The sequence below is a fragment of the Enhydra lutris genome, unplaced genomic scaffold, assembly GCF_002288905.1.
Source record: "Enhydra lutris kenyoni isolate GAN:26980312 unplaced genomic scaffold, ASM228890v2 scaffoldscaffold17, whole genome shotgun sequence".
NCBI lineage: Eukaryota > Metazoa > Chordata > Mammalia > Carnivora > Mustelidae > Enhydra > Enhydra lutris.
The window spans coordinates 30,121,676-30,133,702 of NW_019154101.1; positions in this window are offsets into that span (position 1 = coordinate 30,121,676).

Genomic DNA, 12,027 nt, shown 5'->3' on the forward strand with positions numbered 1-12,027 from the left:
CAGGTCTGTGAATCATCAGTCTTACACAATTCACAGCAGTCACCATAGCACATACTTTCCCCCATGTCCATCACCCTGCCACCCTATCTCTTTCACTCCCCTCCCCTCCAGCAACCCTCAGTTTGTTTCCTGAGATTAAGAGTGTGTTATGGTTTGTCTCCCTCTCTGGTTTCATCTTGTTTCATTTTTTCCCTCCCTTTCCCTATGATCTTCTGTCTTGCCATCAAAAAATAATAACAATAATAATAATTATAAATATTGCCATTTGAAAGGACTTGGATGGAACTAGAGGGTATTATGTTATGGGAAATAAGTCAATCAGAAAGACAATTACCATATGATCTCTGATATGAGGACTTTGGTCTGGTCTTCCTGCCAAGGCTTCCTCACCCTTCATCCCTCAGCCCACAGTAGATCATGGAGTTTGCAGGAGACAGAGAGCCTCAAGTCTGCCCTGGAGCCTACCATGACTTCCCACGTTACACAAACTCTGATCCTAAGAATCTCCAGCCATAAGATAGGAATGTCAGCAATCCTTGCCCTTCAACGTTATTCTGAACTTTAAAGGAGATAATGGATAAGAAAAGACCCCCTTATCAATTTAAAACATGCTAGAATATTACCCAAAGTGAACAAAGTTTATACTGTCTTAGAAAATACCAAATAATTTCCCCCGAGTAATATAAATGAATAAAGGACACGATTTGGGGATATCACGTAATTTTATAGTACTCTAATTAAATGCTGTTAATAAACTTAACAACCGTATATTGCCTTTACGTTTTTCTTTTATTTCCATGCATACTTATAAATAGAATCTAGTGCAAAGGAAAAGGGACTCATTTGACTTCTCTCTTACCTTAAGGCCCCTTAAAAAGTAAATAAATAAATAAATAAATAAAACAAAGTCCTTTGAAAGAAAGGCTGTGAAAGAAGAGGATAATGTCGGTTTCTCAAAGTCACCTTTCCAAATGCAGCAGGGCTGCCGGTTGCTGCCAGATTTTCATTAAAAAAAAGTCAGTGATAGCTGCCTGAAAAGTCCACGCAGCTGAATCAGAATATTTCCCCAGGTTCTTCCACTGATTTTTCCAGGTAAAAATGTTCTAAGTTCAGCTTTCTTTTGCATTATATTGACTACCTGTGCATGCACAGTATGGAATGATAAGCTGCTGGTTCCTTATCATTAGTGTCGTTACTGTAAATAAACAGGGCAGTCAACTGGAAGTGAATATTCTGAATGAAATGCACCTTAACGTCGAAATCAGGTCACAGAGCTGTCAGGGGCAGCCTGTCAGGGAGGTCCGACCAGAAGCTCCAGACCTCAGAGTGCAGGGGACTCCAGGCAGAGCAGCTCTTCCGGACTCCTCCTCCTCTGCTTTAACTTCCGCCTGTGGGCTGGGGGCTTCCCTCTGGAGCAGGGAGGAAGATCAGTGCCTCCCCACATGAAGAGACCCACCATACACTCCATCAAGCTCGTCTTCCAATCAGAAACATCTGCTCCTGTGAACAACTCCTTCTAATATAGGTCTTCTGACTCCCTCACCATCCTGGTCCGACATCTCGAGATGGACTCAGTGGGAACAATAATCCCTCATGGAAATGCTATTCCAGGCCTCCTCTAAGTGTTCAATGGAACTTCCCTTATAAGCGAATATTACTTCCATTGTTTATAACTTAATTTACACACATTTTATTGCTTGTTTATGTATTTTGAGTGGAAAAGATTCAAAAAAACTTAATCTCATTCCAGACATCCATTGACCTTATTCTCTTATAGTTGGAATTTTTATGATTAAATGATTAAATTTCATTTTAAATTTTACAGAAAGCGTCTTACTATTTTCATTTAAATTTAGCACCCTTAACCTTCTTCAAGGTCAAAGAGAAAAGAACTACATGCATCGAACTATGAAGTATTTTCAAAAAAGTAGGGGCACCTGGTTGGCTCAGTGAGTAGAACATGTGACTCTTGATCTTGGGGCTGTGAGTTCAAGCCCCAAGTTGGGCATGGAGCCTACCTTAAAAAAAACTAAATCACAAATCTCTACAAAGAGCAGAATTTCTGAAAAATTCTGTGCAGTCAAAGCTAGAATGATTTTTGATCTTCCAAATGTATTAGTTAAATGTCTTGGCAATAAATCAACTGGGATGGATAGAGCTTAAATAAGAAAACTATTTCAGCTAAACTGACAACTATGAATTAAGCCAAGCAAGAGTTGCAGTTGGGGTGGGCTTTCAAGTGATTTATTATGTCTCTAGGACCTGGCATGGTCATGGTACCTGGAACCTGGCAGGCATCTGGGGATCAGACTGGGTTCCCGATGCCAGGGTTATACCTTTGAATAAAGCAGGACAGAATTCCCTGTCTTTGTGCAGCTTATTTCTGCACGCCCATGGGTAAGGACATATATGGTGGCAAGAGGTATCAATAAATTTTAAAAAACACAGAAATTCATGGTCCTTCCCACATCCCATTCAAAAGAACAAACCTGTGTGATTATGATATTTGAGGTGTGATCATGAAATAAGTATGTTTCACGGCTCATTGTCCTTAAGGGGTCAAGGATACTCTATGATTTAATTGGGAAAAGAAAATATTTCAGGTGTTCAGATAAAATAAATAGGAGAATGGAGATCTCATCTTGGACTTGTCTATTTAACGAAATAGGGTCAGAATACTTGGCTATTATTTCTGCTATGATGACAGGTAAATAATGCAGCCTTTTAAAATACACATGTTGTCACCTCTAAATATTTAGTCATAGGATTTTCTCCAAAGTCTTCATTTTAAAGAGAAGGAAATTGAGGTCAAAAGATGTTAAATGACTTGGCCAATGCAATGCAATAAATTAGGATCACAGCGCTGACTCGAGCTCTCCAGGTCCCAGAGCCCAGACTCTTTCTAGTCACAACTTCTCCGTGTCACATCTGGACCCAGGGAAGGGAGATGAATGGTTAGGATGGAATGCGCAGGAGCCTGTTGTCATATGCTTTCCTAACACTCCAGACCCGAAGTCAGCTTGAAAGTGGCAAGAGCTGGAATTCTTACAAAATAAAGCTTGCACTAAAAACCATGAAACTTATGCTCCACACAGTATGTCATAGGTGAAACACTCAAAGTCAGGCAGAATTGAAAAAAATGCTATTTTCATTCACTTCAAGCTGACGGTCACCAGTGTCAACAATTTATGAGGTTAGAGATTCCTGGCAGCAGCAGGCACGTGCCCTTAAAGGCAAAGAAATTAGTATGTGTGATTTTTACCTCCCATCTACTTTTTTTTTAAGATTTATTTATTCATTTGACACAGAGAGAGAGAGAGAGAGATCACAAGTAGGCAGAGAGGCAGGCAGAGAGAGGGGGGAAGCAGGCTCCCTGCCTAGCAGAAAGCCCTATGGGGGGCTCAATCTCAGGATCCCGAGATCAGGAGCAGAGGCTTAACCCATTGAGCCACCCAGGTGGCCCTCTACTTATTTTTTTTTTTATTAAAGATTTTATTTATTTATCTGTCAGAGATAGAGCACAAGCAGGGGGGAGCAGCAGGCAGAGGGATAGTGAGAAACAGGGAGCCCAATGCGGGACTCGATCCCAAGACCCTGGGATCATGACTTGAGTCGAAGGCAGACGCTTAACCAACTGAGCCACCCAAGCAACCCAGCCGTCCACTTTTTTAATGACTAAATTTGATCAGAATACTCAGCTCAAACAGAAAATTGCTCATGGGTCTAAATGTCCCATGGGTATCATAAAGAAATAGAGAAAAACCAGTGTATTTATGATGCAAATACTTCAGTAGTTTTTGTCAAAACTAACTTGCCTTTGACCTAAATAGACGATACTATTGTCATCTTCATCCAAAATTTTACTCTATCATCTGTTAAAACTAACTTGTAAAGATCCGGACCCCTGACCAGACACTATCAATCACAAAACATACTGATGATATTAAAGTCCTATGACTGATTTACTGACACTTCTGAAAAGTGTCACAAAACACAGAAGTTCTGTGTTTTGGGGTGCCGGGGTGTGTCAGTTGTTAAGCCTCAGCCTTGACCCCAGAGTCCTGGGATCAAGTCCCACATAGGGCTCCCTCTCTCACTATGTGTGCGTCTCTCTCTCTGTCAAATAAATAAATAAAATCTTTAAAAAAAAAAAAAAAGGATTGTCCTTCCAAATGTCGTCCTGGGTAACACACCCAGGGCAGCCATTGCTCAAAATATGTTTGGAAGCAGTCTTTGGGAAATGCCTTCCCAGCCAGCTCATAATCTTGGCAAGAGAATGGCTTGAATTGCTTGAAAGTCGCACCTCGGTTGTGACCAATCATGATATCACCCAGCTCGGTCACCCACTCATTCATCAGATTTGGCGCTTGTGGGACTATTTCCAGAAATCAAATTCAACCTTAAAGGAGAAAATGTTACTCTTGCTGAAGTGGTTTCCAAAGACTCTGAGCCAAGTCTTGGGCAGGCTGATGTGTGAAACATGCTGGGACAGAAGGCGCAGGAAGGGAGGAAGTTCTGGCTGGGCAGAGAGATCGGCTCACCAGGGCCCGGTGTTGTCGGCAGTGTTCAGCAGGCCCCCAAGATGGGTGGTCCTGGGAGAGCTGAGCACTCCCCCAACCCCATCCTGCTAATGGTTTGGGCCGTCAGTGGTTTCATCTGACCCCTCTGGCCAAGGAGGCCTGGCCTTACAAAAATCTTTCCCTCCAAACATGGGCCACACACACTGAGCAACAGCCTTTGGCTTCTGCAGCCCTGGTGTAAATCCCAGCTCAGAAATCTCCCAGCTATGTGAATTTGAGCCATTAGCTTGAATTATTTTTCATACTTTTGGATAGAGTCTGTTACTAAATAATAGGCACAGTTTTAACAAAATCAATTGACATCGAGTCTAGATTTAAATAAATAAGTTGACATCAAGTGTATCTTTTATCACGTTTGTCAATGGAGGACACAGAGTCTAAGAGTTACGCATGCATGCTCTGAAGTCAGACAGACCTGGTTTCGATCCCAGCCCTCGCACTCAGCAGCCACTGACCTTGGACAAGCTACTGGAGTTCCATCAGCTCTGTTCTCTTCATCCATAAAATGGAGATAAAAAGTTCTCTCTTGAATGGTGTTACTAAATAAGGTAACCTATAGACGAGCATCATTCTTAACCGTCAAAGTGTCCACTAGTTAACGTTGCACAATAACATAATAACATAAGCACAATAACATAATAACATAACAAAGCACTATTATCGTTGTTTATATGTAGGAGGAAATGGATAACACCGAGGCTCTACCCTTAGGCTGTTCAAAAAAGCCCAGTGCAGTTTGGGAGAGACAGACCGGGAAGCAATTATCACTACAATAAATCCATCAGCAAAGACACGGGCTTGGTTCTGTGGGAACCAAAGTGAGAAATACTGAAGGGACTGGGTGGGTAGGGGAAGGAGACTCAGAAAAGGCTTCTGAGGAAAATGCTGTTTAAACTGTGCTTTGAGGGACACCTGAGTGGCTCAGTTGGTTAATCTTCTGCCTTTGGCTCAGGTCATGATTCCTGGGATGGAGTCCCACCTTGGGCTCTGTCATCAGTGGGGAGCCTGTTTCTCCCTCTGCCTGCCATTCCCCCTGCTTGTATTCTCTCTCTCTCTCTCTCTCTCTGCCAAGTAAATAAATAAAATTCTTAAAAATAAATAAAAAAATAAACTGTGTCTTGAGGATGAGTAGGAACTCCCATGTGGTGGAAAGAGCAGATGCCAAGGTACAGAAAGATGCCAGCCTAGCGCTTGGGGGACCAGAAGTCGCATGTTGCTTCTGGAACTTGGATGAGGTGGTAGCCATATCCGTTGGGAGGGTCTGGCTTACCAATCAAGAACTGAGGCTCTGGACCCCTGAGTTTGAATCCTGGCTTAGGAGCTTGCCAGCAGTATGACTTTGGGTAAGGTACTTTACCTCCATCTTCCTCAGTTTCCTTATCTGTAAAAACGGAATATGACTTAGATTAATACATGTAAGGCGCCTAGTGCCTTGACCAGCACAAATTAAGTTTTCAGCAAGTTTAGCTACCGTGATTACCATCGTTATTGACCAGAGCAAGATTACAGAAGGCAGAAAACCTGGTCTGGCTTCCTGGGAAGAAGCATTGGCAGGAGCAGACACAGCCAGCAGCTGGTAGGGCCAGGCTGAAAACCTGCCCAGGAGGGGTGAACTCAAGGGTCCTTAACTGGGGGGGGGGGGGGGGGTGCCGCGGGAGAGCGGCAGGCAGGAACCTAGTCAAAAGCTGGAGAAATCACGTGGGACAGACAGTGCCATCCCACCCAGTAGGGAATCCTCCTGAGCCACAGAACCAGTAACTCCACACCCCAACAGCTGGATCTGAAATCACTGATGACCCTCTCTGGATTAGCTTTTGACACAGTTTATCTCAACTGCAAGACCATGTAGGACCGACACAGGAGGAGGGAGGAAAAATGAAGGCAAGACCATCTTTGAAAGAATTACAATATTTGCATGTGTTAGTTATGGTATACCTAATAAAAATTCCACCCCATCCATAGCACCAATCTTTACTGGAAAAAAAGCCAAAACTATAATCCTGTTATTTATAATAAGCCTTGTGCTTTCCTCTAAAAGTAAAACAAATAACTGAACTCAAACGGAAGAAATGACGACAATCTCACTACAATCTTTAAGTTTTGCAATTAAGCAGTACTATCTCTTGCTTTTATCAATGAATTTTATAGAATATTTATTATTTGTTGGAAAAAGTTGAATTAGCCTGATGACATAAGTAATCTCAAATCTATCAAAGACATAGCCATTTAGAATTCAGGCACATCCTTTAAAGAAATCTGCTTTTGTAAGTAATACTAATCTAACTTCGTGTTGTCTGTAACTTAATAAAAATTCGATATCCAAACGTGGAGATGGCAGTTTTCACGTCAGCCTGCGTGCTCGCCGATGTTATGCTGCTCTCTTGTGGTGAATGTGGAAAACTGCAGCCTGAAGGGTTTTTTCCTCGGAGTTTCTGGCTATATTATCCTGCCTGACTTTACCCATCCTTGTACGAGATGCCTTAAATACTCCCTGGAATAAGGCAAAATCTAAATAAACAAATAAACAAATGTATACTACGGGTAGCGTTGCCTAGGGATTAAAAACGTGAAGACCACCTGCTTCGGTTCAAACACCAGCTCTGCCGCTTAGAGGCTGTGAAAACTTTCGGGGGGGGGTGGAGGGTTACTTAGGCTCTACACCTAACTCCTCAGGATTAAATGAGTTAATACATGGAAAACACTAAGAACAGGAGCTGATCTGTGGTGATGCCTCTAAAAATGAGAGCCACTGGCGTCACTGAGAAGGTACATCACAGCCCACTCCCCGGTACAGGGTAACAGAAATCTCAGGAACCCACAGGTCACCTCCCCACTGGGTCCAACCCAAGACCACGTCTCCCAGCGAAGAATATTAGCACAGAGCGCGGAAACGGAAATGGCAACCAAGTTGAGCTAGGATCATGTATCTTTCCGCTGCAGCAGGTAAGTCACAGAATGTTAATGTGCGTCTTGGACCTCGGGCACATTCCCATTTAGCTTCCTCGTTTTCCAGTGGAGGAGCTTGGGGCCCAGACAAGTGAGAAGGCGGTTCTCCTGGCACGTTTCCAGCCCTCCTCCCATGAGTACCCCCAATCAACAAGATGGGATAACTGCTTAATGCTTCTGCGTCCCTATAAACAGAGCAATTTCCATGAAAAGGCCGAAGCTATGGCTGAGCAGCCACAGGTAACCCACAGAAACCTGGAGGCCAGGAGGGCAATAGTTCTTTTTAAAATGCAAGTATTTCCTTGAAAGGGGGTGTAAGGGCTAAGCTGGCAGAAAGATGAAGAGGCAAAAAGCACGGGGAATTCTTGGCAAGCAGAAACCCCCTGAGCCGACTGCAACCGGCGGGCTGGGGGAGGATTCTATTCTGCTCCATTCTCGGAGCACACGTGTCCTGTAACGGACTGGGGGCGCCCCTGGGATCTGTCTCAGAATGACAACCCTCTGTGGCAATTGCCCTAGGCGGAAGAAGGCCGCTTTGTCGAGGCCCTGCCCCCTCTCCCAGCGTGTGGTCAGTGTCAAAGTAGAAAGACACAGCACCCTCCGATCCCCGGGAGACAGCTCCGAAGGGCTTCCCCAGCTTCGGCGCTCCGGGTGGGATCTGCCTTGTGGAGACGCGGCGCTCCTAGGCTTTTCCGGCACCTGCTCCTGCCTCGTACGTTGCGGGGACTTAACACCTAGGCGGACTTCCCCACATGGATCTCCTTCGGAGTCTGCTTCCCGGAGAAGCCCCTTGCAACAGCCTTTTTCTGATACAAAAATCTTCCCCTTCATTCCCCTGCCCGGTGTCGTTTTTGTTTTCAATTCGAATCAAATCCAACTTCATACTCAACCGCTCCGATCTAAGGCGGGTCTGCATTTAACATCCAGCCAAACCTGCTTAAAAATCATTTTACCCCATTGCTATCATATAAATGGCCGCATCTCCCCCAACCTAATTCCTATGTAAATTTCATAATGAAAGCACAAATATATTCTCGTTGCAAAAGTCAGGCCCTTGGATACCCTCTCCCCATAAATGGTCCCATGCCACTCCTTTTGACTTGCCCCCCATGTTGGGGCACATCCCTAGGAAAACCCTCCTCTCGCTGCCTCGACAACCCCCACTGTCCTCGTAGGCATGACTCAGCTAGTCAAGATTCTGAGCTTTAATTTCCTATGGTCTCCATTATAAAACCAATGCTCGTTTTTCATTTTCCATATTTGAATCCTTGCTCAAACACCTTAGTTTATAGCGATTAACTAGCAGCCCGTTAGGAAGAATGCAACCTGGTTGAAGGCATCTGAGAAAGCGGAGAGAGGGACTCCTCTAGGGCAATGGGGAGAAGACATGTTTCAGAGTCACGAAATTAAGCTAGCATTTCTAGAGCTTCTCGGAAAGTTTCGGCATTCAGAGCACGTTTAAGCAAGTTTAAGATACAACCAAATATGATTTTATAAATAACATTTGGTGTTAGATCGTGCGTGTACAAGCTCATGAAGGCCCACACGGAATACCCAAGCCTCAGGAGCTGCATAGGCACCATGGGCCCAAGCGTGGGCCCTTCGGGAACCTTCCTGAAGAACTTGGGGGAATGTGATCACATCTCCCAGAGCACCAGAAATCATGTTTCTAAACGGAGGGGAGTCCAAGGCCAATTCAATCCCCATGTGTCTCAGTGCTGAAATGAGCTCTGGGCAGGCAGGAAATTCTAATATAGAACAGGAAAGCCCGCCCTCCCCCATTAAAATGAACCTGAAGTCTATCAAGAAATGCTTTACCTGGCAGAGGATGGCACCTCCCAAAGCTTTCTAACCTGGTTGTTGCGGGATTGTTATACACCTTTGAATAAGGAAACTATCGAATTGAAAATGCAATATTCCTTTGTGGGTTAAAAAGTAGTGGAGGAGAGGGGTGCCTGGGTGGTTCAGTGGGTTAAGCCTCTGCCTTCGACTCAGGTCATGATATCAGCGTCCTGGGATCACGCCCCACATCGGGCTCTCTGCTCAGCAGGGAGCCTGCTTCCCTCTCTCTCTGTCTGCTTCTCTGCCTACTGTGATCTCTGGCTGTCAAATAAATAAAATCTTAAAAAAAAAAAAAGTAATGGAGGAGAAAAGGCAGGGTGGGGATAGACAAGAGGGGCAGGAACAACAGCAAGAACAGAGCTGATAACAGGTAAGTATCAGAAACCACACAGAAGGAATGAGCCGGGTAGCAAAGCCACACTGCTGCGCGTGCTGTGTCATTATAAGTGTTTGGGGCTGCGAGTAGTGGAAAACCCAGAAGCCTATGTTTCTTATTTCTCTCTCTCTCAAGTAGCAAGAAGTCCGCAGATAGGGCACCTGGGTGGCTCCGTGGGTTAAGCCTCTGCCTTCAGTCAGGCCATGATCTCAGGGTCCTGGGATCAAGTCCTACATTGGGCTCTCTGCTCAGCGGGGAGCCTGCTTCCCCCTCTCTCTCTGCCTGCCTCTCTGCCTACTTGTGATCTCTCTCTGTGTCAAATTAAAAAAATCTTAAAAAAAAAAAAAAAAGAAGAAGAAATCCACGTATAGTTGTGGACTTCTCCACAGCTCTTTGACATCGGGGTTCACATCTGATCGGAAGCCTGTTCCTCATGGTCACAAGATAGCTGCCGGATGGCCACTCCTAACTGGAAGGTGACTGGGAAGAAAAGGACTGGAAAAGAAGGCGAGCCAAGCAATCCGCTCTCTAGCACAGCAAGAAAACCATGGGCTGTTATGAGAGGGATAAAGTCTGGCAAACTGGGTGGGTGCCGAGTCCATTCAAACGGAACCTAAGTTCAATGGCTGTCCTAGAGGCTGAAGAATCTAGGGAACATGTAAATTTCCACACGACATTTGTATATGGGCCAAGAGGGACAAAATATATATTCCAACCCTATGTGTGTGTTTCATCTGTATTACCCAAGGTACTCTCCCTACAGAACTGTCCCCCCACCAAAAAAAAACAAAAACAAAAACAAAAAAAAAACCCACAAACCTCAAACTTATGAAGCAGAAAGGAGAAAACATGAATTTGATTTGCTACAAAAAAATAACCAAGTTCAAAAAGCACATTTATTTACAAAAGTACAGAGTATAAATGGAAACAGCAGCAAAGAAAATAAAACCATAGCCATTCATATTTGTGTAGAAGTAGGCAAAACTTATCAATAAGATTCTTTAAGTATTTCTACTTCCAACAATCAAAATCAATTTCTAAGAATAATTTTTTATCACCTTGGGAAGGATTTTTAGGAGACTCAATCTGTATGATGCAAACTTTAACCTTTTATTTACTTATCAGAACGCGAGCACAACCAGGAGGAGTGGCAGGCAGAGGGAGAAGCAAGCTCCCCACTGAGCAAGGAGCCCGATGCAAGACTCAGTTCCAGGACCCCGGGATCATAACCTGAGCCGAAGGCAGATGCTTGACTGACTGAGCCACCCAGGCATCCCCAAACTTTAACAATTCTAATGAAAAAATACTTTGTATTCTTTGAAAATCTCTAAGTCCCTCCAGACCAAGTAAACCAGATCACTACCAATTTTTAAAAAGACTCAAAAACTCTTAAATTAGGAAGTCATAATTGTTTTAAGAAATTATTTTTAAGGGGCACCTGGATGGCTTAGTTGGGATCCGGCTTCTCCCTTTCCCTCTGCCTGCTGCTCTGCCTATTTGTGCTCTGTCAAATAAATAAAATCTTTTAAAAAAATTGTTTTAAAACATCCAAATATGTTATCATTGGCTGAGTACTACAATATATTGTTTCTTAATCCATGAGCATGATTTCTGTTACCCTCTAGTGAGACCCTACTGCTCTCCAATGAGACACCTTAAGTCATTTACTACTTGGCTCTTAGGACGATCTTATGTATTCGTGTAGAATACGAATGTACACGCAAAGAGAAATGCATACACCTATTGCCAGTGGCCAGTTAACTGCTGGATCTTCCAAGAACAGAGACAAATGTTCTTAAGAGTCAACCCTCTTCAGAGCCTTGCTCGACTATATCCCAATGCACACATTTCATTCACCTTCATTGACAGATGAGATCCTCGCCTGTGAGGGAAGGACTGGCTGGCATACTTCCACAATCTTTCCTTGCCAGTGTAGACTCAGATCATACTGTTCACGCCTTGGTCACCATCTTTTGCGTTGGTCCATTCTTCCTTTAGTTCACTCTCCTGACTGTGAGATGTGGCGCCCAAATGGAAGAAAAGCAAAAGGTTCACCCAGAAAGTATTGTCACATAGAAGAATGTTAACAACCAAATGACCGCTTGAGGTTTAATTCAACCAACAATCTACAGGGATATGGAACTGGACTGTGAGTCCAGCACTGTGCCTCCAGCCAAGGACACAGAGCGAGACTGGGTTCCCCCCCAACTACAGCTTGAGTCCCCATGTGTCCTGCCCTAAGCTTGGTGTCTTAAAATATACAAAAAGAGATGATTCTTTCTC